The 11,639-nt window shown below is 38.7% G+C and overlaps 1 long non-coding RNA gene across 2 annotated transcripts in view; it reads left to right on the top strand.

The window, feature by feature from the left end:
* The window catches only part of LOC110592228, a 266,142-nt gene extending 254,793 nt beyond the window's left edge, over positions 1 to 11,349 (top strand). Inside the window, exons 5-6 of one of the 2 annotated variants that reach the window (XR_002481087.1) lie at positions 9,454 to 9,671; positions 11,182 to 11,349. This is a non-coding gene — a long non-coding RNA (uncharacterized LOC110592228). The remainder of the gene's footprint in view (positions 1 to 9,453; positions 9,672 to 11,181) is intronic. The other variant, XR_002481088.1, reaches the window with a different exon arrangement.
* Positions 11,350 to 11,639: the final 290 nt, after the last annotated feature.

Consider the following 11,639-nt stretch of genomic DNA (forward strand, 5'->3'; position numbering starts at 1 on the left):
TTATCTTTAAATATCACTTATTATCTATACTAGATGAGAAACCAAATATTTATAATTCTCCCCATCTTCCTTCCTTCACTTCCACAACCTAACTGGTGTAGGTTTAATTATTCTTAGTTTGTCTATATTATTCTTAGTTCTCTAGACATTGTTTTGTACTTCAACATATTATACTTAACCTTGTGCTTTGTCTACTTTAAACTGTATCTTTTGACCCCAACTCTGAAGAGGAGATGAGCATGTTTATACTATTCTCCTGCCTCCTCCTTTCTTTATTGCTTAATTTTTTTAGGTATAATATTTGTATGTTGACCTGATTTATACTGTTAATATTCTCCACCCACAGTTACTGAGCCTTCATTCTATATTTAAACTTATTCAGTGCTCAGGATCGGTTTCACTATGGTTTCTCCATTCATGGTTTCACTGGTTGGGGTTTACCTTCAAGTAATTATTGTCCACATGCAGCATCCATGGGGACTGCATTACACAACTTTTGGATTATATGAGGGTTTATTTATTTATTTATTTATTTTTTAAGATTTTATTTATTTATTTGAGAGAGAGAGCACAAGAGGGGGGAGCGGGAGAGGGAGAAGCAGACTCCCTGCTGAGCAGGGAGCCAGATGCGGGACTCGATCCCGGGACTCCAGGATCATGACCTGAGCCGAAGGCAGTTGCTTAACCAACTGAGCCACCCAGGCGCCCTATATGAGGGTTTATATCTTTGACCTTTCTAGCTTCATGGTACTTGGCCAAGTGTAAAATTATTGGACCACATTTTCTTTCTCTCAGGACTTTGTACATAGTCTACCATGGTCTTCTAGTACCGAGTGTGGCTGTAGGAAAACCTGAGGTCAACCTGATCATTTTTGATGTTCATAGTTGACTTGATGTTCTTGACCCTCACAAGAGTCTGGTAATGTAATCAGGGTAAGTCTGCATTGATCATTCAGTATCTTCCCTTTTTGGAATATCATGTGGTCTTTTAATCTATAGATTTTTGTCCTGTCCTGTTTTATCTCAGGAATATTTTCTTCTCTTAGATCTTTGAAAAAAAGTTATTTCCACTTCAGATTTTCTATTGGTCTGCGAACACCAATTATGTGTATGTTGGATCTTTGCCTGTTCAGCAAATTTGTGATTTTCTATCTAATTCTGTTTTAATAATCCCCATTTTCTTCTCTGTTTCATTTTGCTTCATTTTTTTCACATTCTTACGGATTGTCCTCAATGCCCTTACTCTTTTAAACAGGATTTCTTTGAAGTTTGAAAGAATTTGCTTGAAAAACTCCTTGTGCTCTATTTTGTTTTTAGTAGTCACTGCATTTTGGTGTCTATTTTTGAGTACCATATAAACTATGAAAGAAAAAAAAAAAACACCTGAATGCTCTGCTATTTCATTTATTCTTTATAAAAGAATAAAGTGCTATCCATGTATATTTGGCATCTGTTAAATTTCAGCAGAAGTTTTAAATATTTATTTCATGAAAACTGGTCAAGTTATGCCAGTGATTCCTTTCTCTGTACCACAGGATATAGAGAAATCTGCTCATTTAATATTAGTGAAAGAAGCAGTACATTCTCTTTATCCTAAACGATTAAGCACTGATTGAAAGTGACCAATTTAACAGTGAAGGGTCTCATTTACTCTTCATAGATAACATGAAGAGAGGTAAGTCTCCTCATGCCATTGCTCTTATACGTTATTTAATAGAACTTATAAAGCTCAATCATTTTGAAAACAGTTATATTTAATATTTATTCTTCTTGTGTATACTGTCCATTGAAATAAGATCTGCAAATTTTCTTAGAAATGATTGGTTGTTTCTTTTTTTTTATTCTTAAAAATGAACATCCTCAAATAATACTTAAGTTCATTTATGTGGCATATTTCATGTGTAACTTTTGGTTTAAAGGTTGGTAATTGGATTATTTATTGGCCTGTTTTTTTATTATTAGAGTAATGAAACCAGTCAATAAATTCTTACTGAATGACCACTTTGTAGAATTATACTGTATCATGCAGCATAACTAAAATTGTTGTTTTCCAGAACATACCATCTCTATCCCTGAAAGGGGTCATCAGCTTATTTTTAAACAATTGATTGGTTGTGTGGTTGACCTGATTTAGTCAATAAGACAACAGAAAAGTCAAGCAATGACATCTGAATGAATCTGACACAAAATCTCCCCAGACTGTAGCTAGGTTCTGCTTTTTCTCGGATTGCTTACTTTTGGTTTGGATTAATTTTAGAACTAGGCATCTGTCCTTACTTGTTCCATCTTCCCCTTCCTTTCTCCCTCCTTTGCTTTTGTCTGGTTTGCTGTATAATTCTAGATTGTGTTATGATGTTTTTGCATCAGTAAAATACATAAATAAATGCTCTAGTTCAATATGACTGATGAGTTAATTCTGCTAATTGAAAAATACTAATGTAGGTGTGTTTTTTATTCAGTGAGGTTATAATCTTTATCTGGTTCTTTCTCTGCTGAACTTCATGCCTGTCAGGTACATTTCATCAAGTTATTTCCAATGGGGAGCCGGCAGTCAGGTGGCCATATAATTCACTGGACTGCTGAATATATTCTGGCTTGAGTTTGGCCTGAAATCTGTGTGTGTGGGTTGATAGTGCCAAATTCTGGAGACATCTGTGTCCAATATGCGTTCTGGTCAGTTTTAAGGTCTTTCTTGAGACTAGGATTTGGCTCAATGTTCCCAGGGTTAGAACAGGGACCCTGATGGAGTCAAACCCTCAGGGACACTCTATGAATGGCTCAGTTGTATTTAGCACCAGAAATGTCTTGGAATATGTAAAACAAACAAAACAAAACTCCAAGAGTGGCTGCTGCCAATGGGAGAAGGGTGGGACCTGTCTTAATAAAACCATATTTTTGGACATGACCAAATCATGTATATAGGCTGCAGATAGCCTCCCCAAATTGAGTCTCCATTTGCATTCCTTCTGAACTATTTTGAAGCAGGTACTTATACAAATACCAGTAAAATCTGAACCATATATAGACATAGGAGTGGGACTGAAACCAAGCAATAGCATATGGTAATAGAAGCTTGTCTTTCTTTCATCTCTCTTTCCTTTGCTCTATCCTGTATCTATCCATTTGTTCTCCTTTTTCTTCCCTTTTAAGTAAGTCTATTTTCAATAAGTTGATAAATGAGTCAAAGTTATTTACAACAGACTATGAATTCAAACGGGTGTATTGTTGCTCTCCTTTTACACCATAAAATAAATTTGGACTTTGGCAAATAACATTTACTTGTTTTGTAAGAAAAGGGTCTCCTTTATACCTTCAGAAATCACTGGACTTTAGCAAGTCTGCCTCTGGCTGCCTGTATGGTGGATGCTGCAGGGAAGGTATCCTTTCTACAATTAGATGCATAATACATGTTATATCAGAAAACATTTGTTGTATGTTCACTACGTAGCAAGTACTAGAACAAGTGTTTTGTGTAGATTATTTCATTTTAGCAACTGTATGAGATACAGGTACTGTTATTATCCCATTTTACAGATGAAGAAACTGAGACACAGAGAGCTTGGATAATTTGACCAAAGTTACACAGCTGATAAGTACAGAGAAGAGATCGAACTTGGGCAGTCTAATAGGTGAACCCACACTCATAACTATCACCTTTCCTTTCCCACCACAAACCCACCACATATGAACAATGGCCCTTAACCACTTCCTAGGAGGGAAGATGGAAATGTAAGCAGAATGATAGAGTCTGAAGATTGGAGTGGAAATGACCTCAATGATTATCTAATCCAGCCCCTTTACGTTATACATGGAGCAAAAGAAGTTCAGGGACGCTCATCCATCTGTTCAGTTCCACCCAGCCTTCATAGGTGACTAGAATCTGTTTCTGCAAGTCTCTCTCTACTATAAGAGTTATAGGATGCAGGCTCATTAAAGATTCATGTTCCATAGATAAATTTCCCTGCAGTCTTTTATTTAATTTGGCCTAGTGCATCTAAGGAATTGACTAATGTCACTATAAACACAGAAGGCTCAGGACTCCAATTATGGGAAAAAAGGAAATTATTATTGATGAGAAGTTGGAATAACTGAGCCCCACATTGCATAGTAACACCCCAATGTCTCCAACATCTTTATGTTAGCTCGATTTGTGATATTTTTTAAAAGCAAAGGCAACCTTGATGAAGATGCCGATTTCCTGGGTTGAGTTACAGAAGCAGTTAATTTCCTAGATGCCAGAACACAGGCACCAGGGTGAATGCTGCAGTTCAGTGGAGCCCTAGAGTCTTGCCTTTTCTCTGAGATCTCTCATATTGCAGAGATGTGGGTTTCCTTTTTTTTTTTTCCTCCCCAAAGTTTCTTATGATGGGCATTTTTAATTAGGACACTACTGATGCACAAATGGTAGCTAATCCTGACAGCTTCCTTCTCAACACATGTTTTCCCTCTCATTCATCCATCTTACTTGTCAGCCTCCTTTTTCCTCTGTGGCTATGTTTGAAATGCTGTCCCACACATCCTTCCATTAGAGAAAGGAAATCTGACACCTGGGGAGGCAATATTTCCTCTTACTCTCTAACTGTGCGGAGGGCATGCTGGCTATTTCTCAAAATAGCACAGTCAGCAGTATTGAGAACATTAGTGCTTTGTAGAGGAAACCAAGAAATTTTTTTTTTTCTGATGAGATGCAAATTGTACATTCTATATCTCCCATCAATGAGAACATCGTTTTTTCTTGAATAGTTACGCCAACACCTTCAAATCAATTAAGGGGCTGTGGTGACCCTGCTGTGACATCCCATTAGCCCTTGCCTTTCGTTATGTTCTAATAGAAGCATAAATAAAAAGTGATTTTGGCAGTCAGAGGTGGAATTTCAAATATCCTGGTGTTCCAAGACAGACACAGGATCATGAGTTTAGGGTACTCCATTTGCTTTGTGGCTGTTTATCTTAACCAGGTGGTATCAGGTTAAATTTTGAGTTCTGTGAGGGCAGGGGCCAGATCTTTGTCATTACTGTGACACCATGGTGCCTAGGGCAATGTCTTGCTCACAGTAGAATCACAGATTACAGATCGTTCGATTGTTTATTCATGTGTGCTCAAATATTTAATGAGCGTTATGACACAGGGACCCTGTGCTTGGTGCCCTTCTAACTGAGAAGGGCTTTCTAACATAATTCTTAACATGGTGCCATTTGTTCAACAAAAAATTATGGAGCACTTGCTATGTGCCAGACATTGTGGTGTACAGAGGTTAAAAAGACATGGTTTCTGGTTTCAAGGGGATTCAACTCTAGTGGAAGAGGCTGAGTTGGAGAAATGTCCGGTGTTGTGTCAAAAGTTACACATGTCATTGTTATCGTAGGCACCAGACTTGGGTCTCCTTACTCAAATACTTAGTCCTCATTTGGGGCTTAGCATTATAGAAACGTGGGACTAGGCGTCATTCCACTCATCTGGGATTCAAACTCTCCAACAACTGCTGTAATATATATTTGTCAAATTGAATATTCATGGTGTATCAGACAAGGGCTAGAGTGGTTCAATTTATGCTTATAAACATTTATCAGATGAATTGCTCTTAATTTTCTGCTTACTAAAGAGAATTGGACCTATTTTAATGTGGCTTAAGAATAGTAAAGATCTTAAATAATGGCAGAATCAGATGGTTTATGTGGTGTAACTTGAGAGCTATGAAAATGTCCTTGGAGTATAAAAAAATCTTACCAGTAAATCAGTGTGGCTAAAATCCTACCACTAATAGCTTGCTTTGGTTGTCAACTTGAGGAGGACAGGATTGAAGGTAAATCTTAATGTAGGGGGAGTAGGTGGGGAAAAGATAGTGGAGAAAGGGTAGAAACTATCACATCTAGAACATAGTGGGCACTCAGTAATTATTGCCCATGTGGTTGAGTATTTTAAGTGTAAGTCAAGAGACAATCAAAGTGCTACAGAGGCACAAAAGAGGAAGCAATTCTTACTAGAGACAGAGGAAGGTCATGAAAAAGCGACACTTGGAACTCTAACGGATGGGTTGAATTTTAGTAGAAAAAAATTAAGGGGGAAGAGAATTCTAAAGAGAAGAAATGTCACAAGCAGTGGTTCTCAAAGTATGGTCCCTCTTGGGGTCCCCATGAACTTTTCAGGGGGTGCATGAGATCAAAACTCATTTCATGATAATACTAAGATGTTATTTGCCTTTTCCACTCTCATCCTTCCATGAGCACACATATACAGTTGAGTTTCTGGAGGCCACATGATGTGTGGTATAGTGAGAGATTGGATGCAGAAGCAAAGAGATTCTTCCTGTCCTTTATTAAACCAGATATGTTATCCCATATGTTTAGATGTTAAAAACATGTAAAACTACACTAATTTTCACTCAATATTTTTTTGGTTTGGAAAATATAGTTATTTTTAAGTAATATATATAATTTACATAACATATGAATTTACTGTTATTGTTCAATTAATTAACACTTTAGTATTTAAAAACTTTCTTGGTTTAACTTCTAACATGGTAAATACTGATCCTATAACCACTCAGTGTGAGAAAGAGGAGGATGGGGACTGAGCTTGAGAGGAGACCTGCCTGAGCAGGGAAGCACAGGAAGGTAAGTGGTGTTTACTGGCTTGTATCATTAAAAATGGGTGAAGGCGAGTGGGAGGTACAGGCTTCTAGCTGTGGAATGAATAAGTCACGGAAATAAGAGGAACGAGCATTAGGAATACAGTCAATGCTATTATAATAGTGTTGCAGGGTGACAGATGCTAACTACCCTTGTGGCAAGGGTAGCGTAATGTATAGACTTGTGGAATCTCTATGTTGCACATCTGAAACTAATGTAACATTGTGTCTCAGCTGTACTCGAGTAAATTTTTTTTAAATGGGTAGGGTTCCATAAACCCAATTTCCAGTTCCCATACTTACATATATCTGAAAGAGGGTGGGGTTGGAGAGATTGGCTGGTGGAAATCCTAGGCAACTTTTTCAGAGGAAGTTTGATTTTGTTGATTTAAACTTTTTGCTGGCAATTTCACCAGGTGCTTTCACTCTCCTAAAACTTGCAGGAGCAGGGGAGAATGATCATCTGAGGGCTGGGGGTGTGTTGGGGAGGCTGTGGCAAGTGGTAGTGCGTAAAGCTTGTACTGACTGCCGGCTCACTTAAAGTGGCCTTATGTTCTATCTTGAAATTCAAGTGAATTTTTTCGTTTTATTCTGCAATATATATAAGCTTATTTTGGGATATAAAGATGTTTTACATTACTTACCATTAAGGAAAAAAATTATGCTTCAGAAAGAGTCCCCATGTTTATTGAGTACCCCCAGCACACTGCCACACCCCCCTCAGTGGTACTCTGATTTGAACAGCACTGATTTAACCCAATTATACAACCCCAGGAGGGGAAAAATTCAACTCTGTGTATGCTTTAGTTCTTTGCAGGAGAAACAATGAATCATAAAGATTAATCGTGTCTTTTCTTGTGAGTTTAATAAATAATATCAGTTTACAGGAAGGATGAAAAGTTGATATATATAATTAATGCTGAGTGAAAAATGCTATAGTCAAAGATTTGTACAAAATGCTGTCTTTTAAAATATATGGAGGGGGTGCTTTTATTTTAAAATTCATGAAGACTTGAGTTTGAGCTCAGCAACATTTTCTGCAAAGGTAATTGAAGAAACCCTCCCCATGCAGTTACCTTCCTGCCCCAACCCCAAAAGAAAAGGGATAAGGAAGTTTTACAAGTAAATTAGCTTTTTAAACAGTGTTAAGGGCCAGAAAAAGGAATTTAACTGGGATTGCAATTACAAGTAATTTTCAAAAATGTGCTTGAATGAGTTCCTGCTCATACAAAGGGGACGATGCACCAATATAAGAGAGAGGTCAGGTGGTCACTGTCTTGATCATGTGATTAATCTTGGCACTCCCAAATGCTGGACATGCTGACATGCATGCCTCCCAATAGGATGCAATATGAAGTAAGAAACATTGCCTATCAAGTATTCTCTGAAAACATGTTTAAGCCGAATCTCATCAAGCCTTTTGGCCTAACTTCTAGTTTCTAGGATATACAGAGGCTGGAAGAACAAGTTAAATGACACCATAAGGGAACAAGCAGACAAATCTAGAATATGGAATATTCTGCAAGATAATTGAATCAGTTCTTTAAGACCTCAAAGCAAAATTTTCTTTTAAAAAGGTGTGTGTGTGTGTGTATGTGTGTGCAGGGGGTAGGTATGTGTTGGGAAGTGTTTCCAGAATTTTGATTACATACTGGTTAATAAAAATAAAAGGGCTTTAAATGTCATTTGGGGAAACTTGAATATGGTCTGGAAATGGGAGAAGAGTGGGGAATTATTGCTAGTTTGTTTAGGCTGGCTAGTGGTATTGGGGTTGTATGGGACATACATCTTATTTTTAAGACATGTGTACTAAAATATTCAAGGGATAAAGTGTCATGACATCAGCCACTTACTTTCAAAGGATTTAGCAATAAATCTAGAGGGATAAGGAAATGAAAGAGATCTTTCAAAAATGGCAAAAGTATCAACAATTATTGAATTTAGGGAGCGTATATATGGTTGTTTATGGTACAATTTTCAATTTTTCTTCCTGAAAAGTCGGCAAAGTTTTGTTGTGGGGAAAACATTGATATGCATAGTCATTTATTCAAACCTTCACAGACTATAATTTGCACACCTGTCCCATGTTAAGGACTGTGTTAAATGTTAGGCAGGTAATGGGTAATGGTGAGAACAACAGTTCAGACCTCCTTGCTCTCACGGAATTTCAGTTTGGGCAAGAACACTATTAAACAGTGAGACATGCAAATAAATGAATACTCATGTATTGCAATATGCTGCAAAGACAAACAAAAGTCAAATGTCATGAGAGAAAGTGATAGGGGAACGTAATTTGGATGAGAGTAGGGCGAATGACTGCTAAGGCCTTTCTGGGGAAGGGATGCCTTTCAAAGAGACTCCATGGGATCCTTTGGCTTTTTGCAACCTCTCTGACCCACAGGCTCTTGTGTCTTCATGCTGTTCCTTCAGCACTTCCTTGTATAGCCTTGTAGCATTTCACTCCCTGTGCATTTAAGCCTGGCATCTCAAATAGCTGGTAAGCTTTTTTGCGGACAGGTCTTTTGATTTATTCACCTCCACATTCCTCAGAACATCATGTGACACAGGAGTTCAAAGTTTATTTAAAAACTAATATTTGTGCAGCTCTTCATATCTTTGAAAGTCCTTTCCTACATATGACCTCATTTGATGTGACCTTGAAAATAGCCCTGTGATGGTTAATTTTATGGGTCAACCTGACTATGTCATGATGTCCAGTTGTTTGGTCAAACACTAGTCTAGATGTTGCTGTGAAGGTATTTGTGGATATGATTAATTTACAATCAGTTGACTTGAAGTAAAGCAGGTTATTCTTTGCAACCAGGGTGGGCCTCTTCTAATCAATTGAAGACCTTAAAAGCAATAGCTGAGGCTCCCCAGTGAAGAAGAAATTTTGCCTCAAGATTGCAACATAGAAATCCTGTCTGAGTTTCCAGCCTGCCCCTGTGGAATTTTGAGCCAAGACTGCAACATCAATTCCTCCCTGGATTTCCAGACTGCCGGCATGCCCTACAGATTTTGGACTTACTAATCCCCACACCTGTGTGAGCCAATTCCTTAAATCTGTGAATATGTGTCTGGGTGTGTGTATACTAGTTCTATTTTTCTGGAAAACACTGACAAATACAAGCCCTGGGAGACAAGAAGGACAGTTACTATTCCCACTTTACAGATGGCTAAAGAGAGGCACAGTAAGCTGAGGCCATTAACTTAAGGCCCCATGCTGAGTTTCTGAGACTGGAAGGAAGCAGTCATTGACCTTTTAACTCCCAGCTTTTAAAATGGAAGCTATTGCTTGATATAACATCTATCCAGTAGCCAAGAGCTCAACCATCAGGAAGGGACATTTGAACAACATTTCCTCTCTCTGGCACGGTATTGAGTCTGGACGCTAAGCCAGGTGACACCGATGGGCTTTGAAGATCCACATACATACTTAACAACACTGTTTCCATGGGCTTGCTTCAGAGGAGGTATAAGCCTTCACCCGAACAAAACAATCACCTCACTGTAAATGTGTACGGGGACATCAAACCATCAGCAAGCTGAAAGATTTTTATCCTTTGCAGTCAGTAATGAAAGCCTGGAAAGGATTTCTCTTGAGATATTCCAGTTTTGATGGATTTTCTTTGTTTACAATGAAACTGGGACTTAAATATTGCAGCCTATCCTTGCCTGACTGAAATAACTGACCCACAATATCTGGAACAATAACCTGGGTATTATTTGAAGCACACTGGCCCGAACTCTGTTCTCTGACTCTGTTCACACTGGGTGTAAAATTAAATGCAGAACAATTACAAGCTGGTGACTCCCTACCCAGTGGGTTTTGGAATCTCACAGCATTGGAGGGGGAGGGGGAGTACTCCACATGCTTGGGTGGGAAAGCCCGCTGTCAGTGGTTTAGGGGAAGACATGATCTTACCATGAGTGAGTTTCTCTTTGATGCCTGGACTGAGCTGTCCCCTCCTGCCAAGAGTAGAGTTAGACCCCACAACCCGAGGGTAGGTTTAGGCATAACGGTGTCACTTCTCTGCTCATATATCCAAAAATCATGGGAGTCTGAAATTCACTGTAGAGGCTGCTACCTACAAGGGAGCTAAGGTGCCACGAATAGCTAAGCTTATGTGGTCTTGTACAAGCTCCGTTATCGTCTATGCCTCATTTTGCTCATCTTTGAAATGGGAATAATACTTGCTTCGCAGGATTGATAAGCAGATTAAAGGACATTTAAAATTAGTCAGTGGCCTTTTCTGAATATCAAGCTTGGGCTAGCACTGGGTCAATCATTGGGCATTCCTTATCTTGCTTAAATGTCACAAGTATTCCACAAAGGGGGCGGTACAGTTATTGGTGCTGTTTTAAAATGAGGGAATTGCACTCAGCAGGTTAAACACCTTTCCCGTTGTCACTTAGTGAGTTAACAGCAGACAGGACCCTACCCTCAATCAACGACTCAGGAGAAGCTTGCCAACCACTGGGTGCTCAGGACAGGTTGGTTTTTTCCTCCTTAATGTTGCTCTTCACCCCTTTCCTTTTTTGCTTCTCTTAGGGTCAGAGTCTCAAATGGAATTCCGACCAGAAAGAGCAGAAGGGATACAGTGTTTCTGCTCCATCTAATGGGCTCTCCTTGAGGCTGGACTGAAAGCAGCTGAGGATCCTTCCATGTAGAAACAAGGGGAAGATGGGTTTAATGAAAAGAGAAATAAAATCATTTGATTCCGTGAGTGCCACTGTTATTCTGTATTCCTAAGAAATTATAAGCTGCTGGAAGTAAGGCAGTTCTCTTGCAGTAGACTCCGGGTTTTATGTTAAACAAATGATTTTTGATGAGGAAATTTGTAGTTTCCTCCGATGATAATCTGCCCTGTTCATTGCTTGTATCATTGTCAAACTCAGCTTGTAGGGCTTTGTGAGTTCTCATGAAAAGCTTTCTTTTCAGGCAGTGAGAAAGTTTAAGGTCAGAAGAAGGACACAGTGCTGAGAAAGTAAAAGCTCACTGGATTTGTT

This window comes from Neomonachus schauinslandi, chromosome 3 (genome assembly GCF_002201575.2).
Source record: "Neomonachus schauinslandi chromosome 3, ASM220157v2, whole genome shotgun sequence".
Lineage (NCBI taxonomy): Eukaryota > Metazoa > Chordata > Mammalia > Carnivora > Phocidae > Neomonachus > Neomonachus schauinslandi.